Genomic DNA, 11,112 nt, shown 5'->3' with positions numbered 1-11,112 from the left:
TTTGTCCAGCAGATGTCGCCCTTGAGCACCAGCATGAAACCAAAACAACTCGCGCTGCGTTGTTGTGTTAGCATGCTAATGCTAGCGATCTTTATTCTGCTGGTATCTTCACACTGCATGTAAATTTACCTGAAATGAGCGTGATCTAGAAACACAGTTAAGCAGTGAGTACAGTATGTTATTCTTCTTTTCTCTAGTCCCTCAATTAAACAACTTTTATACACGAGGGGAGGAGTCAGCCGGCCGTCCGGGCGATGTAAACAAAGTGAAGATAGGACTCTGAAAACTCGGAAAGCATCACAACAAATACACAACAATAAAATCAATTAAAAGCATGAAAAATAAAACAACAGTGCAGCAATCATCCAATTAACAGAGAAAAGGGAAACAACCGAGACAAAGATTGGCTAAAGTTAACAGTAAAACAAATAAAACATCCTGCATGAAACAAAGATTATAAGAAGGCCTTACGATAAAAATGTGTTTTTAAAAGTGATTTAAAAGAAGATACTGATTAATCAAAATCAACAGCATTTTTACAGTGCAGATTGATGTGCAGGAAAGCAAAAGTCCGAGATGCAGGACTTTTCTTTCTGACGCCAATGTAAACAAGAGATCGCCACCACGTTAAGTTTGAGAAGTTGATAAGTAGCTGAATTAAACTGTAAAGATTAAAACTCGATAATTCATCAGTTAGGAGTGATAAGAGTTCCTGCAGAAGCCGTGAAGTGTGTGTCATCTTAAAAAGCTGCACTTCACCTGTCTCGGTAAGCTAGCTTTTCAGTTTCATTTAGCTAGTTTTGTGTGTGGTTATTGTTAATATGCTCACGAGGTAGCTCCTCCAGAACCTAGAAAGACGTGCATTTATCCAGGAGTGGGAAGCGTCCCAATCCCTGCTAACTGCAGGTTTCCATTTCTGCAGGCACAGGAGTGTTGAGTGTCTGATGCCTTTTTCTTTCCAGGCTGGATTTTTCACTCAAAACGATGACTTAAATAAAGTGTAAAACAATAAACTGCAGACAAATAGAAATTGATGATTGGACAATTGGATTTCCATTTTCTCAATTCTCTTCCTTCAGAGCCAGAAGTGACCCGCTTGATGCATTCAGAGTCTTTTCATTAAACCTGAACCCCCCCCCCGCCTTGTTTCTGACCTCCACTTAACACCCACGAGCAGGGTCATTCAATGCAAAGCACACAGAGGTCTGATAAACACATCTGTGTCACCGTGTGTGTTATCAGAAGATTATCGGCTCTTTGTTAACGAGGCTGCAAAACACGCCCGAGCCGAGCCGAGATATCAAAACTCCAGAACAAAAGAATCGGAGAGGACAGAAGACAAAGCTGCATCCTCTGAGGTTAAATATTAAAGAAATGCATCCGGTTTTTATCAGCAAAGTAGAAACACACTTCTCTTTCTGCCAAATCCTCTTTTTTTTTTACAACGCTTTCGTTTAGCAGATGATTTACTTTTGAAGATCTGTGTAAAAGCCATTATTAAATGAAGTCTGGTGAAACCTTTACATCCTGGTTTTTAAAACAGCATTATTCAAGACCAAATCTAAGAGTTCTGATAATTAAAGGACCAATATGTGAGATGATAAAGTGAGCTCACTGTTTGATCAGACATTAAGGAAACATGCTATGTTGAAGTTCTGGCTTCTCTGACAACAATGCAGCAGCCAGTATGTCCTCCTTCTAACTTTAGATTCTGCTCCTGAATGCTCTGGATTTGTTTGGACCAGAGAAGGTAGGCGCTTTTAAGACACCTTCCACACGGCTGTTTTGGACGCCCCTTGGTTTGTCAGATATGAGAGCAGTTATCAGGTCAACAGGTGTTGCAGCGATGGAAGCGGTCAAGAGAAGTGGTTCAGATAGGAGTGATTGTACCCGACCTAAAAAGCCTCTGCATGTTTCTAATAAGCTCCACGAGCAGAAACGTGCTCAAACTAGGATCAATATTGGAGATGCTTTTGAAAAATGGAGAGAGGTTAGAACACAGAAAGGTTTACAGACCCATGCAGAGCTGGATAAACACTGAAGCTTCAGTGTCCACCACATGGTGACCTGTGTGAACTCTATTTTCCATCCTCATCACAGCTCTGATTAAAACTAACAGAGACTGATTTAAAGCTCCCGTCAGACTGTGAACTCACACAGGTGGATCATCTCTGAACGATGAACGATGATGTCAGTGAGCATCTTCTCGGATTGAACCGTCGAAAAGCTTTAAATCTTCAAAGGATCACGGTGAGAAAAATCTATCCAGCTGTCTCTTGGAATGAGAGAAAACCAGCTGCTTCATGCACACCGTCCCCGTAGGGTTTCATAAATCTTGCAGGTGACATGTCGGGGAGTGGGGGGGGGGGGTCTCAATATGGTGCAGAGGTGACGAGGGAAGGTCATTGGTCGAAGAAGCAGACATCCCCGATAGTGGAGGAATGTCTTCTGGATCTCATCACACTGCTACAAATCTCAGCGAGTCCATTTGTCCTGTGACGAGTCAAAAATATCTCATTAGACTTTTTACCAACAAATTGAAAGGAACACTCAACGTTATCATGCACGTGTCTCCCAAGTTGGATTATGCTGCAGGGGGTGTGTGGAGGGTTAAAAAGACGGCTGAGCTCATATGGAGCAGAAGGTTTGCAGACTTTGTTTCTGAAGGAGCCAAACGAGCAGACTAGTGGCGCCATCTGCAGGCCAAAGTACAAAAACACATGATCATTGGACAGGTTACATGCAGCAAGTTCTGCAGTTTTTCTGTTTGTTGTTGTTGTTGTTGACTTTGGATCTTTTGGGAAACAGGCATAACATTTTTTTAAGAGTTTTGTGTACGTGTGAAATCAAATGTTTTTTTTTTGCTTCGGCAGCTCTAAGGGTACAAAATAAGTACATCGAGATTTAAAAAAACAACAACTGTGACTTGCATCTTATCCCATCTCCCATGACTCATGTGAGTGTGTCACCTGTCACCTTGCTTTTTGTGTCTTTGTTTGGAAATGTCTGCATGGTCTGGCTGGACTGTGGAACCGAATTTGGGATAGGCCTAAATAAAGCTGTCTATGTTTAAGTCCTCTATCCAATTTTCAGCCTGGCGCAGTTTCGATAGATCTCTGTTCGGTCATGAGCCTGGGATTTGCCCAAGATTTCTGTTTTATTATCATGTATGAATACTTGTGAACCAACATGTGCGAAGCTGCGACAGAAAATGTTCCCCCTGGATGATAATAAAGTATTGTATATTCAGTTTTTTTCATTCGCATTACACTCTGTTGTTATTGTTGTTGTTGTTGTGTTTTCTAAAGAAGCATCCCACTTCTCCAAATGGAAAACTTTCGGGTTGCTCCTCGTTAGCCACCGTAGTATTATTAGCTATTAGCCTACACATGAATATTTGAGAGCTAATGTTTGTGCACAACAGGAAAAGTAAGAAGAGGAGGGGCATGTGAACTATAACACTGCAGCAGGATGTTAAACCACTAGAGGGCAGCAAAGACAACATTTTACAACTGGAATAAAGTCAAACTGATGTCACACGTTTGCTTGAAGCACTGGACATCCACATGAAGTGTTTACTCCTTTAATGATTGTGGGAGTTAAATGTATCTCCTGATATCAAACCTGCATATTTTCACAGACTAAACCTCCTCAATGGAGAGATTAAAGCTGGTTTATTTCTTCTCCTACATGAGGAATGAGCTCACAAAGGTGATGAGGAGGGAAATAGGGACTCACCCTCCCTCTCAGATCTCCTCTCTCATCATGCATTTAGCAGCACGACGCCTCTGTCTGCCTCCTCCTAGGGATCTGCAGGAGAAATCCCTCTAAGTCTGAGACCCTGATCGCAGGTGAGATGACTCGTGATGACAACCAGCTGCCGTGTCAGACTGCAGAGTCGAATGTTAATGATCGAAAAGCCGACGAGTCTATTTTTGAACCGTGAAGCCTCCAAACTGCTGTGAACAGATGTGCAAAACAGCAGATAAAAAAATATATATAATCGAGTTTTGCATCCTCAGAAGCCGTGCAATTTCCACCTGAGTCACAAATGATGAAATAAAAGTTTTATTCAAAAGTTCAAGAGTCTTTAAAACACAAAAACCTTTAAAAGTACCTTTAGAATCAAAGAAATCTACGGTGGCCCTGAAGGTCAACTTCATGATAACAAACCAGACGCCAGAAATAATTCAGTAAATGTACAAATATTTATTAAAACACAAGAATTTCAGCCCTGCTCAGAACAGGCTGTTTCTGTGTCTGTACCTTTAAATATGTAAATGAGCTGTGTCTGACCACTCCCCCTCTCTGGAAGGGCTTGGGTGTACTCGGACTTTCTCGCTCCATGTCCTATTGTTTACGGTGAGAAGGCAGACTCAGTGGGCAGAACAAACACCTAGCTGTGGGAGTGTCACCCACTTGGGGGAGGGGCTACTGCCCTTTGTGATGTCATGAAGGGAAAATCTCCAAACGGCCTGTTTGAGCACACATTTTGTGAAAAGTGGAGCAGGCAGAAGATGGAGAGGATGGACTTTTCTCATCATTGGGGGGGTTTGTAGACAGACTAGAGACACATATTAGAGTTAGAGAAACATGGTGAAGTGGATTTTACATGATATGTGACCTTTAATATTTGAACATTTAGTGAAACATTCTTGGCGTCTGATCAAATGTTTTTGCAATCATTAAATATTTGTGCATTTTACCTTCAGGGCCACCGTAGAATTCAGTAATGAAGTGTTCAACTTGTGAGATAGGAGGAACTATTGAAAGAGTTATAATCAGAAACTGATTTCTGTTTTTTCTGTATTTTTCACGTTGGAAAAGTGTTATCTCCGGGGTTTTTTTATGACTGATTTCATCACATTCCATGCAAGGTCATAAACTGTGGCTCAAGATAAGTTTCGAGCACTGGGCTCAGCTCTCAAACCACAAACTGAACAGAAACTGTGATGTTTCCCTCCTCTGGTCTGTTGAGGTCAGACTCTGTGAAACAGTCCAGATTTGGATCCGGAAAAAATCTGCTTGGTGTGTCTGTATTTTGTGATCTTTGGAGTCAGTACATTAAACAGCACCAGAGGGAACGTGCTGCATATTTCACCCTGGGTATGCTGAAGAGGCCAAAGACAACACCGAATGGGAGGGGTCTCTGTGTGGGTCTCTGAGGCGAGGATATTTGTGTAGATGACCGGACTGTGTGGTCACGTTCTGGACCAGTATAGGAATACAGAATTTACTTACAGGCCACCGTCATGTCTGCATCACTGACCAGGACGCTGACACATCAAATGTTAAACACAACAACTCTCTCAATGTTTTGCAAACTCACGGGACGATACATTTAAAGTCTGACCTTTTTATTAATGCAACATGTGATTGAACATTTTCTGATGCATCTTCAGTACGTGCAAGACGATCACACTGGTCATGTGATAAACAACCTCAATGTGGTTAGCATGCAGATTCAATCAACCATCCAATCTTGTAATTACGTCTGAATAATATCATTTGACTGATTTATTACAGGCCTTTGACGGGTGTTTCATTTATTTATGAGGAGAACTTCAACAAATACACCAAAACGTTCATTAAAATAACTTCTCCACCTTTCTTATGACATGAGAGGTGTGAACATGTGTCTCATGGTGCGCTCTCTTTACGCCATCTCAACAGCCTTTTTACAGTCTAAAAGAAAAAGTCTGTCTTCGCTCCCTCAGCCCGCTGAACGACTCAAAGTGTCTCCAACAGAAGATTGATGCCAAACATAAACACAGGCAGTGTTTTCAGCTGTGGACGATCTGGCCGGAGAGCTCAGACCACTGCAAGAGGGACTTTTCTCTCTCTCTCTGTCTTTCTATTTTTTAGGGTTGGTAATTTTCTAAAAACTAGCATGAATTTAAAAGTAGCATACCCTCAGTGCTCCGTCTGCACCCACCCCCTCCCCTCTGTGCTCCATCATAAGCCACGCCCCCTCACTTACATGCACGAGCGCCGTCTCTCCAGAAGTGGACCTCAGCTCATCTCTGTCATTGTGTAGAAACTACGTCGTCTCATGTCTCATTCAGCGGAAAGTAAACTCTCAGTTTAAACTCCTAAAGTCATCGATGACGAGCTTTGAGTGTGATGGATTTTCTTTGTTCCCTTTCAGAGAACATGAGTTATTAATGTCTGTCAGAACCTCAAGACAACTTCAACCAGAATGGATGGATCTGGAGGAAATTACCAACCCTGCCTTTAAACTTAATTTTTACGGTGTCCATTGTAGTCCCAGTTGCATCATTTCGGTTTAAATGTGAAGAAAGATGTCGCTCAGCCCTCACAAGATGTTTGCTCGCTTCACCTGCAGGCGCTTCAGTAAGATCGTGGAGGCTGAAAACCAGATTTAGATTATGTATCTGTAAGAGCAATAAGCAAAGGAGTGAAAATCACTTCCACCTTCTCTTATATTTATTTTCACAACCTTTAACTTACAGTCCAGCTATTCTGTTTCAATGAAATAAGGACATGAGAGCAGAAAGATATGTGTAAGATTAACCTGATTAACTGAGTCTTAAGTAAAGAGTTACAACCTTCACACAAACTTTATTTTAAGATTGTGTCTATAGAACAGCGTTTTAAATACGGGCCTCTTGTGATTACATGTAATTATTTAATTTCTCACTAGGTGGCAGCACCATGCAAGAAGTTCAGAGATCACTGTTGGATTTTGTGCAGACTTTACATTTCAGTTACTGAAGAAAATCAGGTGTCCATTGAGATTCAAACTGCGTACTCACTGTTTCACTTCTGCTGTTTTTAATGGGTCTTTTTTTTAAATGTGTTTTAAATCATTATATTTTGGCACAAAGCTGAACTCTCCGGTGACAAGGCAGAGGAGTGTGTCCAATGGCAGACTGCTGTACAGCTTTCTATTCTTATTCCTGCACGGGTTATGTAAATATAAAGTCAAATCTTTAACGACACAGGTTTAATTTGATCTATGTAGGGGCTCTTTTAAATCTTTGTTCAGGTAAATTTATATACATATGGGAGGGGGGACAGCGGGGGACACATGTATCATGTCATGTGTGTCTTGTAAGCTGCTCCTCGATGCTTTGAATTTCCCTCAGGATCAATAAAGTATCTATCCATCGATCGATCATCCATCATGCACGGTAAATGTTGGAGAGATATTCCTTCAAACTAATTACTCTTTTGTCTTTGCAGATGCAGCTGAACAGCTTGAACTCATTCTCATAGTGATTTCTGTCTCTGTGATTGACAAACGAGAGTTTATTATCCTTTATGTTCATGTTTTTCCAACATCAGACCCAAGAGCCACATTTGCCAGCGAGCCACAGAGCGAATACGGCTTGTAAAACTTTCCTTAGGAAAAAACAAACTCCACAGTCAGAAGCAGAGCCAATTCATAAACTTTCACACGGTTTCTTAAACTGTGCGCACGGAAGTGCCCACCACTTTGCAAATTTGTGCCCACAGTTTAGAAATTTTGTGAATTACAAATTCATGGGAATGGATTTTAAAGAGCCACATGGATTTTGTAAACTGTGGGATTGAATTAACAAATAGCTTTTTTTCCCCTCACCTGAGCCTTGCTGGGCTCCGTTATAAACAATACAACATTCCCCCCTAAAAAAACAGAGAGCGTAAACATCTAATAAAGGTCGAGAAGACGAGAAGAGACTAGACTAGAAGACAAGACGACGTCTTTGTCTTAAGTGTTGCCCATGCTAAGCTGAATTAACGTACTTGACATGATTTCTTGCGTCACTGCATCTCATTGTGTATCGCCCTTTCATCTGTTTCTGGTGAGTCTCGGTTAAAATGCAAATAGTAAGTTACACAGAGGCTTCACTCAGACTCACTTCAGCGGTATTAACCCTAAAACAGAACAGATTTCTTGTGATGTTTTTTTTGCATTAACAAGTCTTTAGTTAGGTCAGATCGATCATTTCTGGTGCATTCCAGGAAGTCCGGAAATCCAAACGCTGATTGGCTTTCATGACACAGTGTCGAGCAGATTTGTCTCTCTGTTGAAATGATTGAGAACAGATTGTCAGCTGTGTTCACATGTAGATATCTGTTTATAGAGATGCATCATCCCAGAATTCTGTTGATGGGAGCCAGCACGTCTTCTTCTTTTGTTCTCCAGAAATACTGTTTTTTTCCTGCAAACACTAAAGTCTATGATACGTGATAAGTCAATACTACTTGGTCTACAAACAAAAACAAGAACACTTCCTGTTCTGAAGAAAATAGACCCCGCAGTAGAGATTCAACAGTTTTATGCAGAATCATGTGTTCTTCAAGTTTTCCAGGCTTTTAGGGGGCGCCAAGTGGAACAAGACTCGAGTAAAACCTATATCAATGAGAGAAGGTTCCAAAGGAGATTTGAGACAAGTGGACAAGGATTTCAATCTTTGGAGGGTCAACACAACGGGACCAGACCAGTAGGAAGCCCCAAATCAGAGGCAGAGAATGTGCAATTTTGTCAATGATGGTAGGAAACGTCCTAACCTAAGGTCATCTGACAGCACTCACTCTCACTACCCTGCTGAACTCTGGATGGTGCCCCCCCCCCCACAACTGATGTTTGCATAGGGCCCCAACAGACTCTAGACTCCCCACTGGACTCAGGCCTGCAGAGGGTGGCACAAAGTGATGTCCTGTCTCCCTTTCGCTCCTGTTCTAGTATCAACAATGTTGTCTTCCCCCCTAGTGTTAGAACCTTGACCTTTTAGTCTTTTGAATTCAAACACTCTGCTAACTGTCCTCTCAGACTGCTGCAGGTCTTTCATTTACACTGACCTGTGCGATCATTTACTCCTCCAAAAAAACTTTATAAGCCTCTGTATTGTTTTTGCAGCAGAGAGGAAGAAAAAGAGCGTGATCCACAGCTCCATTATTCCACCATGATGTCATAAAGTCAGCTCCACCCGTGTGTGTTATGACTTCTGCCTGTTGTGTAGAAGTGAAGCAGCTGAGCCAGCGAGTTGTCGTCTTTGATCTTCAGCCTCTCGACGTACCGCTGCTCCCTGAGGTCTGTTACTGTTCCTCCGCCCGCCTACGTCAAAGTCAAGACGCAAATCAGCGGGCGGTGAGTGTACAGGACATGCACCGCAGACAAAACACAGGGCTGAGAAATCCCGCCGCTCCTTCATGTGTGTCACCCATCACACCCAGGAGGACCACTTGCGATGATGCAGTGAGCTCAAGGCGAGCATCTTTGTTTTTCTCAAATTGGATCTACATCTGCCATCTGGTGAAGCTGCAGGACCTACAATGTAGTCAAATTTACTGAAGGTTGACAAACTATGCAGAGGCTAAATGTAGAGAGGGGGGGGGTTTACAACAGTGCAACAATTTCAAGCTTTTTAACGGGGTTAGATCAGGTTAATCTTGTAAATTGGACACCAAAGAAACAAACAAAATAATCTTGCACATGATAAAAAAATCAGTTTTTTGATGCATAAAAAATCCTGAAAATTACCAGTGTTTTTGCTCGACTGATATGAGAGTAAATAAACCCAAAAAATGGAAATGATGTACCTTGAATAAAGTTGTTGAAGGTGCTCAACATTTTAGAATATCTAATGCAAAGTCAAGTCAACAAAGACCCTCTTGTAACTTCTATTCAGAACCATGTTTATTATATTTTTTTACTTGATTTAAAGCCACGCTGTCGGATTTAGCACGGATTGGAAAACATCAGAAGCTATAACTCCGATGTGTTGAGAAATCTGACTGTGGGCTGATTTTAGTTGCAGTTTGCAGACGATAGTTTTGTTTTCTCTTCAGGTCACGTGTCTGTGAATGTCAGGGAATCCTCGGTGGGACTATTTCTTTGCGTGGTTGGATATTTTCCATCAGCGAAGGCGTGATTATCTTGGCTCTTTCCACATGTCCAAACCCCCCTGAGCTGTCCCTGAGCTGCAGTAACTCATCTCAGAGCAGATTTATCACCCTCTGTTGTCCGTCCGCAACTCACAGTTTGGAATTCAAACCAACGTGCTAAAAGTGACATCTCTTATTAAAACAAGAAAGAAGCTTACTCTAAATCGTCTATCTCTTTTAAAGAGCAAAAGTCTTCCTGTAGCAGCCGGTTGGAGCACACACACACACTCAAACACACACACAGCCTTCCTCCTGGTTCACAGATTTTAATAGTTGGACAGGAGTGACCTGTGGAAACAGTGAAACAGCCCTCTGTGGACCCTGTTTCAGCACTGACAAGGTGGGTGGTCTATCCACATTCATGCACTATAGTGTGTTCAGAAAATGAAGGAAGAGATCTGCCGAGTAGTCTGACCCCATGGCTGATGTTAATGTGAAGCTTTGGTTGTTTTTAATGAAACAATTACATCACAAAAACAAATATTTCACGAGCGCTCATTAATGTGTCGTCTGCATATTGTTGAACTTTAAGCATAAGATGCAACTTTGTATTTCGCAGTATGATCCTTGCACAATCACATCAAACAGTCAATGAAATGCTGAACTTCTTTATACTATGACTCATATGAGCAGTCTCTCAAAGTGAATGTTTCTTCCTTCCTTTTCTTTACATACATAAAAAAGTTTGTAGTTCCAGTTAGAACGTAGAAACAGCTGTTTGCGGCTTGCAGCTCGCTGAGTCTCGCTTGTTGACTGTCCCTTCCCTTCCCTGAAAATCCGCAACAAGCAGGAAGGCTGAGAATATTTAATGAAGTATTTTTTAAAGCAACTTTACATAAAACATTTTTTTATAATAATAATAAATCTTAAGACCAAGACTCCCATTTGCATGGACACTTGCCACATCGCAGCGTCCAGGGATTACTTAGAATCTTCATCCAGTTTATTATGAGCATGATAGGACTTAAAATACTCTCTAAATTGTTGGCTGGAAAATGTTTCAGCATTTATTCCAACGAGCATTTTGGTAAACTCCTGATACCTGCAGGTAAAACACGAAATAGAGGAACGAAAACAAATTCAATTCTGCCGAAAACGTTGAGGGAAGTTTCTGATGTGAGTGATTCATGTTGCATGTTTGATTCCTTGGTACAGCACACACATTCATCCACTGGTCCAGTGTTTGAATACTATCTTGCTTTTTCATGAGACCCAGGG

Source organism: Labrus bergylta, chromosome 15 (genome assembly GCF_963930695.1).
Source record: "Labrus bergylta chromosome 15, fLabBer1.1, whole genome shotgun sequence".
In the NCBI taxonomy this organism is placed as follows: Eukaryota; Metazoa; Chordata; class Actinopteri; order Labriformes; family Labridae; genus Labrus; species Labrus bergylta.
Note: the sequence above shows the minus strand (reverse complement) of the source record.